The sequence below is a fragment of the Chelon labrosus genome (genome assembly GCF_963514085.1).
Source record: "Chelon labrosus genome assembly, chromosome: 2".
Lineage (NCBI taxonomy): Eukaryota > Metazoa > Chordata > Actinopteri > Mugiliformes > Mugilidae > Chelon > Chelon labrosus.
Window position 1 is genome coordinate 9,723,535 of NC_140338.1, and position 10,568 is coordinate 9,734,102.

Genomic DNA, 10,568 nt, shown 5'->3' on the forward strand with positions numbered 1-10,568 from the left:
CAAGGAGTGTCATTGCTATGGTGTGGGAGTGCCTGGTCTGGTCTAGGTGGGTGCTACATAGTCTAAGTAAAATCCACATGAATCCACATGAATGAATGCCTCACTTCCAGTAATCCTGATCAGACTGAGAAGAAACAACCTGAAAGACCAGCTTATAACAAAATAAGAAACTGGCAGTGGCGAATCTCGATGTAAAAACAACAAAAACCAACTCTCATGTTTCATCCAGATTTAAGGAACTGATATTGGAGAAGGGGGTGGAACAGTGGAGTGGCAGTTAGCACTGATGCCTCACGGCAAGAAGGTTCTGGGTTTCAAATACAGGCCGTAGATGTGCATGTGTTTATGAATGGTTGTCTGTCTCTCTGTGTTAGCCCTGAGATGACAGCTGGGATAGGCTCCAGCCCCCTGGCGACCCTTCACAGGACAAGTGGTCACAGAAGATGAATGAATGAATGAATGAATGAATGAATGATATTGGAAAAGATTAAATTGGAGAGTAAGGGAGCACCAGCTCAGTCTCTTACTATACATTACTAACTAGTTTTGTGTGCAGCAAATGATGGACATTATTCAGATGTGTTCAAAGCATGATCCCTTCACCTGCAAGATCTTTAAGATGTTTCTTGTATATACTGCTATTTAAAGTCCTCTTGACATTTCAGTGGGAAGTTTGAGCTAGACTAGACCATTTCATAACTATCAATCTTTTCTTCTTGAGCCGTTCCTCAAAATTTTCACCGTGCTCAGGGTGTTTTCCTGTTGAAATTTGTGGACCAGTGGCCTCACATTATTTTGAAGCACTCCCAAGCACTGATCTGATGCAAACTAAAAAACAGTTCCTGAAAATCTGTCTTTGGTCTGCACCAAACATGTCGACTCTTGCCTGGTGTTTGCCTAAATGTTAACTGTAGCTTTGCTCCGTTGTTATTTTTGAACAAGCTTTTCCTTGCATGGCATGGATTTCTGGACCAGGCACTTTTTTTTTAACTGACATTTGCTGAGAAACACCAACAGATCCTGTGACAAAATTCTCAGCTTCTTCTGCATTTTACAGTCACCTCAAATGTTCCCTCTAATTTTTCATGTGTCTGAGCATACACTAAAACGTCCTGAGCACACTGTGGACCACTGTCAGCAACATCAGACCTGCACGATGCGGCCACACACCAGCATCACGCCTGTCCAAAACCCGAGATCATAGCAAGTTACATGGCTTATTAAAAGAATCTAATTACAACAGTAATTTCTGTTAGTTTACTTTTAATATAAGTGATTTGGCCCACTTAACATGAAAAGGACAAAAATCTTGTTGTTCGTGAGCTTGTATAGTATGTTATAGGGAGAATCCTGGAAGAATTGAGATATCTACACCTTTCAGAGTTAAAATTTGCACATTGACATTTTTGATCTGATGCAGACTTAAAGCCAGTCCCTGAAAATCTGTCTTTGGTCTGCACCAAACATGTCGACTCTTACCTGGTGCCTAAATGTTAACTGTAACTTCGCTGCATTGTTTTTTCTGAACAAGCTTTTCCTGGCATGGCTCCCATGCAGGTAACATTTCTGATTTCTTGACCAGACACTTTTTTACTGACATTTTCTTGCTGAGAAACACCAGCAGATCCTCTGACAAAATTGTTGGCTTCTTCTGCATTTTACATCTTCTGGGACCATCTGGGACAGTCCTTTGAAAGCGACACAAAATCTACGAGACAAAAGATTCTTTACATTTCAACAATTATCTTCCAATCTTCTTTAATGACTGTTGAGAGTATCACCATGCAGCATTTCAAAAACAGTATCTGTTCCAAACGAAATTGGCGAAATTGGTGAAAACAACAAAATAAAAAACCAACTGGCATATTTCGTCCAGATTTAAGGAACTGAAATTGGAAAAGGATTTGGAACAGTGGAGTGGCGGTTAGCACTGATGCCTCAGGGCAAGAAGGTTCTGGGTTCCAATACAGACTGTAGGTGTGCATGTGAATTTTTGACAGGTGGCCTCACACTTTCGATCTGATGCAGAGTTAAAACCAGTCCCTGAAAATCTGTACCAAACATGTCGACTCTTGCCTGGTGGCGTCGCGAGCATGGGAAGATTCAAGGCAGTATTGATAATTAATCTATTGTTGCCAGACAACGCCACCCTGGGAATTTCACCCAGGGACAGTTCAATGGTACAAAAATTATTTTTATTAGTTACAAATTACAACTAATTTAAAACTCTGGCACTAAAATCGCTCATGCGAAATAAAAGGAAGCCAACCAGGGCTGAGACATACTGTGACAGAAGGGTCCAAAAGAACGGAGATCCCAGGGACGCCACACACGAGGCAAATAAACGAAAGTGAAACAAGGCAAACACAATATAAAGGAGACACCACCACTGGGAAATCAATCCACCACCGTAGGCTCAGCACCTGAATGGGGAACACCAGAGAGCAACAGGTTAGGAATGAAATAATAAAGAAATCAAAGAATTAAATCTAATAATGAAACACAATACAAATGAAACAAAAATCTACATAAACACAAATGAAATGCAACCCACAATGACCGAAATAAACACAAAGCTAACAGGATTGCAACAAACTAATTACTGCAAAAGAAAAAGAATATATCACAAGCGAAGAACAAACACGCACAAAAATGACAAACCCAATCTTTCTCTCTCACACGCACAAATCTATCCTTCAACGCATCTGCACAAACCCTACCGGTACGCTGAACAGCTGCTGAGGCAACACTACCCATGTCCTGTGTGGGCTTGTCTCCTTCTCAGGAGGGAAGGGGAGTGGGAAAACTGACACTCAAGGTCACTGTACAAAATTGTTAGAATAAAACATAATTAAAATAACACACGTACATATATATAGAATACATAGGTACAAAAAATGACAGCAGATAAAAGTGAAACTATGCAACTGAGTAGGTCTGTCTGAATAAATAGGTTTTAAGCAGAGATTTGAAGGTGGTGAGAGAGTCTGAATTTTTGATGTGCTCCAGGAGGACATTCCAGAGATGGGGGGCTGAGCGGCTGAAGGCTCTGGACCCTATGGTGGTCAAGCGAGCAGGTGGGAGGGTGAGTTGGATGGATGAGGATTACCTAAGAGCGCAGGCAGGAATGTTTATGTGGAGGTGGTTAGTGAGGTGCTGAGGAGTGAGGTTGTTTAAGGCATTGACGGTGAGAAGTAGGAGTTTGTAGGTGATGCGGGATTTAACAGGAAGCCAAAGGAGCTGCCTCAGGACAGGTGTTATGTGACTCATGGAGGGGGTTCTGGTGTGATGCATGAGGCAGAGTTTTGAACCAGTCGCAGTTTCTGAATGGATTTGTCCAGTAAACCAAATAAGACTGAGTTGCAGAAGTCCAGACGGGACATGACCCATGAACGCTGACTAATTGGTACGTTTATTATTTATTACAATGAGACTTGATTGTTCGTCACTCTTGCCTCCACAAAAACTGTTTTCCTTCCGGGTGGAACAGCTGACCCAGTAAGGCTAGGTTCCCATTTATAGCCACACCCTTTCAATTAGACCTTCTCAGAATACCTTCAAACATATATGTATTATGCTTTTTGGTCTCATCCTCAGGCCGATGTTGTTGGCCAGGCCCACTTAAAACAAGGAAGTACAGTCTGTAGTTTGAAGTGAAGCAGGTTTACAATCTTTATTTTGATGAGAACATTGCCTCCACCATCACAAAATAACTGACTGAAACTTCTAACAGCAAGAACTGAAGATCAAACTGAAAACTGATAAGTCTGCATGACTAAGCTCATCAGTCATGTGACTTGTTGCAACATCAGATCAGCAAATCCAATATCACACATGATTAAAGAAAAACATGCAGCCCCAAAAGATGTATTTGTTACTCTGGAGATGGTTTATAACGGTTACATTTGTCTCCAGTCAGATGACGGTCACAGGTGAGTATGTACTCGATCTCATAGCCTTTATAACTGTTTGAGCAGGTCCATGTATGTGTCCCCCTTTTCATGGGCATCTGACAGCTTAACAGAAGGTCATCATAGTGCAAATCCTCATCCCAGACCTCGACCACCAGACTAAAGTATGTGTCCACCTTCAAGAAAAAAAATTGAATTAAAGTAAGATTGGTAGTAATAATGTTATCTGTTAGATTGAGCTTAAAGGGGACAACCTGGACCTTATTTCTGTATATTCATATAGTGGGAGTGACTCTGGCACCAAAAAGCAGCCTCTAAATAACCCATGGTCTGCCACAAAACTCTTTCATTTCACCAATATTTTGTTAAGATATGCTAGTGCTATTTCCAGTTGATATGGGTGACTAAACAATCGTATTTTATGCCAGAAATAAGGTCCAGGTTGTAAAAAATAACCTGGACCTTATTTCTGGCATAAAATATGATCTTTTACTCACCCATATCAACTGGAAATAGCACTAGCATATCTTAACAAAATATTGGTGAAATGAAAGAGTTTTGTGGCAGACCATGGGTTATTTAGAGGCTGCTTTTTGGTGCCAGAGTCACTCCCACTATATTAATATACAGAAATAAGGTCCAGGTTGTCCCCTTTAAGCTCAATCTAACAGAGTGTTATTTGGAGTCGTTCGTCAGATATTTAGATCCGCGTATATCCATATAGTGGTAGTGACTGGGGCACCAAAACGCGGCCTCTAAATAATGCATTATCTGCCGCAAAACTGTAGCAGTTTGTTGTTTCAACGAGCTCCTCGTCCATATACTCTGGCTTAAACGGTAAGGACGTCCATCCTAAACAAAGTCGTCGTCCACAACCTCAGAATCGGAAAAATATTCAGCCATGTTGCAAAAAACTAGCAGTAGCAAATTACAGGTAAACAAGTCACGTGGGATGCACACGGCGCTCAGAGTTAACATCATCCAGGTGAGAGGTTACCAGGTCAGACCCCGGATGATGATAACAGGTAACTCCGGACTCAACGGGGAATAGCACTAGCGTATCATAACAAAATATTGGTGAAATGAACAAGTTTCGCGGCAGACAATGTGTTATTTAGAGGCTGCGTTGCGGTGCCCCAGTCACTCCCACTATGTGGATAAATATCGTCACACTGTTAAAATAATCGCCTAAGTCATTTTTTGTCAAAATTGTTTTTTTTTGCCTAAATCATCTCCTCATGATGCCGGCCACCTATGGTAAAATCACCTACATCCTCAGTTGATTAGATCATGTGATTTTACCCCTTTAAGATAATGGCCTATGTCAAGTGTGTGACACACTTTTGGTGAAGTTTTTAGCGTTTCCTGAAAAACTTGAAAAAACGAGTTAGGCGATTATTTTAACAGGGTGACGATATCTGACGAATGACTCCAATTAACACCAAAGTTATATGGGTGAGTAAACGATCATATATTATGCCAGAAATAAGGTCCAGGTTGTAAAATACAGTAGTTCCCCTTTAATTTTAGATGCAGCAAATCCAACATAAAGAACAGTGGGACTCAGGTTGATGTGTCCAGATAATGTGCAACATTTGTAATGTAATCATCACAATTTATAAATAGTTGCAATGGAATAACTCATCATTTAAGTTACATTACGCATTTATTTTAAAATTTTGGTGATCTATCTTTCAAAGCAAAATAAATAAATAAATCAGTTCTCCCTCTGACTACATCTGTCTCCATGATAAGCATGGACAGTTCAATCCTATGTTCCAAACCCAGTGTACTTCACAGGAATAATTTTACTTATCCTCAATGAACCCATTCAGATTGCACTGCAGTGCCTGACTCAATATGAGTACAATGAAAACAATCTGCGAAATTTCAGCTATACTGATATCATCAAAAAGACACTGAACTGACTAGAATACATTCAAAGGTACAAGGTTACTGACCGTGCCCAGATCATAATAAGAGTTCCACCAGGGGTTGTTTGACTCGATCATATGAGTGTTGCGTCTGATGGAGCCATACTTTATCTTAGCATAGCTGTGGGTAGGAGAAAACAAAGCAACAGATGAAGTAACACTGCTGTTTGATACACCATCGTCAGATTATAATCCCTGAGCTAACTCACCTATCAGTCAAGCCAATATAATCTCCTTTCAGACCCCAGGCTCGGATGATGGTGACCTCCAGGGTCCCCTTCCAGTTTTCCAAGGGGCAGCAGTTGAAAGACAGGTTAGGACTATACCAACGACAAGTCGGTGTACTCTGTGAGTCCCTCACTGCATTGTCATTTAAGTACTGCTCAATAGCAGCCTTCATCCCTGCCTTCTTGCTCTCATTTGGTACCAGCTCATATAATGGCCGAAGGGAGTATGAAACGACACTCGGGTGATCTTTCAGGGTCGCCATCCAATTGGTGAAGCCGCTGGAGTCTTCGTAGGCGAGTGAAAACTCCCCCAACCAACCAGTGCCACCTTCCACCTCTGTGTAGTGTTGGTGGAGACCACCGGTGAACTCAACTGACGCACCTTGGTTCTGCACGACTGAGTTGCAAGACCCAAGGCTGGAGCTTGCTGGCTTCCCCAGACCGACAGAGAAACCAAGTGATAAACAGGAGTGAACCTGGAAGACAGGAGGAAAAATAAAATATTTCTTATACTCACTGGCTATAGACAGTATTTACTGTACAAGGTTGCTGTACGACGAGCTGTGGCACACCAAGCCAGCAGTTGGCCCATGTCAGGCCATCTGCCCTCACCATATTTCAAGCCAGTTTAGTTTGTGAGAGAAACATTGACCACACAAGATTTTAAATCCAGTTAAAAGATCATTTGAAATTTGTAGCAAGCATCATTCATCAAACTTCCATTTAAGTGATAAACAAAATTTGAACTTAAAACCGTCTTATATTATAGGGTCTGACATGTAATAGCTAAATAAACATCCCTGGTGCACAACTCAAATATCTTCTTTGTGTTTTTCACTGCAGAGTAACAACACGTGTGTTTGCATGAACATATGGAGACTATGTACAGTCTCCCAGTACCTGATCTGAGGTGAGTCCGTTCAATCTGGACAAACATGTTCGTGAAGCTGTCACTCGCCTGAGTCGCCCCCCAAGATAAACCTGAAACAAGGTACATTGTTGTTGAAAAAACAAGTACATTACTATATGAAGTAATGTAGAAATCAACAATGGTGTGAAAGTTTTAACCTGACGAATGTAATGTGTGCCGTAGATGTCTATGAGCTTGTTGTACTCAGCCTTGGTATTAGAGTCACGGTGACTCGGCAACCTGGCCAAATCCTTACTGAACTCTGAGCTGAGGGGGGGTTTGCTTGACACACGGTAACTAGACACAAAGAAACTGTCTTAACTACTCAAACAATCTTTCATAACATATTAAAACATATTTGGTGAAGAAGAATTGCTTGCAACCTACCTATAGTGACTGCAGGCGACTCTATGCGTGCTGAAGGTGTAGCGGTCCTCGCTGGTCCTTTGTTTGGCAAAGTTATAAACAGTCGAGTGTTTTCCTTCCACCCCCCCACCAGAGTTCAAAAATCGATCTAAATTGAGGCCAACCTGATAAAAATGAGTGAAAAGGTAAAAGTTAATGAGCTGGTTGATGTACAATAATAGTCTCCATTAACATGTGAATACATGTTGAATACACGTTTGAAACAACTGATATGTAAATGAAAGACTATTAAAGACAATAAGCTCAATTGAAACCATGTACCTTATTATTTAGACAGTGAGTAGGGGTTGTACTAACTAGTCGACTTGACTGCTGCGCCATGACACACACGACATCAAGTTGACTAGCACCGATCACGTGACAATAACAACACTGACGCCTCCGGGAAGCCAGGTGAGGAGCCCAGTGGGTCATTGAAGCAAACTAGCAGCGGTTCATCAAGTGTGTGGTAGGCGTTGAACAACTTCAGATTTTTTAAAGTCGACTAATATGTAGTGAAAGTTGAGTTGACTCAGGACTGACTTACATATTCTGTAGGTCATGGTAGTATGGGCTTCATCTTTAGTGAAGTATTTCCACACACTTGATGAACCGCTGCTAGTTTATGGCACTGACCCACTGGGCTCCTCAACTGTCTTCTAGGAGGCGTCCATGTTGTTATTGTTACGTGATCGGCGACGAATCAACTTCCTGCTTAAAGCTTTGTGACACTGCAGCAAAGTCAACTAGTCGGTGAAACCACTAGCGTGTCGGCATATTTCACTTAAGATGAAGCGGCTTCATTTTAAGTGAGGCCAAGTGAGGCCAACCTTAAGTTTTCATGTCACAAAATATGTAAGTAAGTCCTGAAATGTAGAAACAAATGTACTACTGTAATACACACACACTGAAGGCATCTGCTAACGCTAGCAGAGGAACAGTCCAAATCCTCTTGTTGTTTCACCAAACGGCCATCTTACTGGTGAATTTAATTGTGTTATTAGACATTTAGCTGCTGCAAGAGACGGACGTTATGGTAGCGCTGAGAGTTTGCAGAGTGAGATAGATTAGAAGTGTCAAACTGATGGTGTTTACGGTGTTGACGTGGGCTACAGCCGACAGTAGCCCATTTTCAAGCTTCAATAAACTTGCAGAAAAGCCTCCGTTAGATGCTACAATATGTATTCAGATCAAGAAAACAGATTCCATTGTTGGTAAGCATTACTTTCTACTATGTTTTTATGGGTGACGTCATCTGTGACTAGTTGATGTCAACCCAACCTTCACCACATAGTAGTCGACTTTAAAAAAAATAAAAGTGTTCAACCCCCAGCAGTAAGGTAAATCTCTTTTGATCAGAACTTGCAGTCTCCAGGACTCATACCTGTCAATGAGTCATAATGATAATATTTCACCAGTAGCTGTGAGCTGTATCCTACCTTCCAGTCATGAATGTCCTGGGAGATGTATGTCTCAACCAGTGAGCTGTAGGCCAATTTAAAGTGGAAAAAAATGGACATGAAACATCAAAATGTTAATTTTTAGACAGCTATGTGTACTCATATAAACTCGATCACTTCCACAAGTTAGGCATGAGACAGAAAGTTGAAAATCAAATAACAAGGCTGATCATAGAGAGTTGAGTTGGCATCATATGTTTTAGCATATGATGCCAATGATGCATATTATTATTTATTTTATGGTAAAACACTCACTGAGTGCAAGTCTGTGTCTCTGGATATTTAATATCTGTTATAGTAGTGTATAATACCATACCTAATAGAGCTGTGTACACTGTTTTTAATATCAGAACTGCATCGGGTGATTGGACGCCAGTCCACTGCAGAGACTGGCAGCTGAAAACGAAGCAGAGGACACCGCTATTAACCTGTAACCATAAGGTATGTGTGACTACTTAACTCTGCAACTGTTTGTTTATTAATTACTTTCTGCAGCTGGTTGCCTTGAAGAGGGTTGGAGCAGAGAGTGCAGGTGCCATTAGGGGTGAGGTAGGTCTTCACATCCACCACGTATGACCCTTTTCGACGCAGGGTGACCATATCAAATCCCTCCCCCACCAGGTTGTGGCCTGGTACGAAGGGAGCAGACTCACACTGGCTGCGAGTTCCAACCTGACAGGAGAGAACAGGGGAGCAGTACGACAGAAAGAGGAAGAGACTCAGGTAGAGAGAGGTGGAGGCTGATGAGGAGAGCATGGCTGAAGTCAAAGAGACTGAAATGTTTCAGACAGACAGAGAGTAGATAAGGACATCAGTGAAGGTAATAAGAACAGGCTTTGTATATATTTGTATCTATTTTATGATGTCTGTGAAGGTTCTCAGTCATCCAGGTCATGGTATATCCAACAAAGGTTCAAAAAAGGCAACTGGACTTGTAGAGTTTTTTTTTTTGAGAAGACGTTTCACCACTCATCCGAGTAGCTTCTTCAGAACTGTCTTCTCAAAAAAACTCTACAAGTCCAGTTGCCTTTTTTGAACCTTTGTTGGATATCTATTTTATGATATTTAATGTGGTAGTTTAAAAGATGCAAACAAAAAAATCAACCTCTGTCTTTATCTGTCTCTCTCCATCTAATTTGTCGTAAAAGAACGTAACAACGTTTTGCAGTTCAAAAATCAACTTGACATTGTTCTCCAGTTTATGAACCGATGTAAATGTGATTGGTTTGATGATGTGGATTAACTTTGAGTAACCAGACAGAAGTTTGCTTGCATTTCCAATTGATTGTGCAATTGTGGGGTGTATCAGGGATGGACAGGAGCAGGAGTACAAGAGTCTAGTGAACAACTCCCTATCATGGTGCAAAGCGAACCACCTTTAGCTCAATGCAGATAAAACCAAAGCGATAGTAGTGGGTTTCTGGATGTCCAGGTCCCACCTGCAGCCTGTAACCATCAACGGGGAGTGTGTAGAGGTGGTTCAGACCTATAAGTACCTGGGTCCACAGCTGGATTACAAACTGGTCTGGTAGGCCAACATAGACGCAGTATACAAAAAAGGTCAGAGCCGTCTCTGTTTCCTCAGGAGGCTACATCTGCCGGAAGCTGCTTGACATGTTCTACCAGACTGCCGTTGCCTTCTACGCTGTGGTGTGCTGGGGAGTCAACACAAAGAAGAAGGACACTTCATGGCTGGACAAACTGATACAGAAGGCGAGCTC

General features: G+C 41.6%; 1 pseudogene across 1 annotated transcript; it reads right to left on the reverse strand.

Moving 5' to 3' along the window:
- Positions 1–3,358: 3,358 nt before the first annotated feature.
- Positions 3,359–9,815, reverse strand: LOC311507961 (perforin-1-like; annotated as a pseudogene). The gene is made up of 8 exons (XR_014699911.1): positions 9,334–9,815; positions 9,181–9,243; positions 7,370–7,512; positions 7,141–7,279; positions 6,973–7,053; positions 6,055–6,548; positions 5,873–5,966; positions 3,359–4,087 (listed from the first exon to the last, which is right to left on the reverse strand). The product of XR_014699911.1 is annotated as a perforin-1-like (transcript).
- Positions 9,816–10,568: the final 753 nt, after the last annotated feature.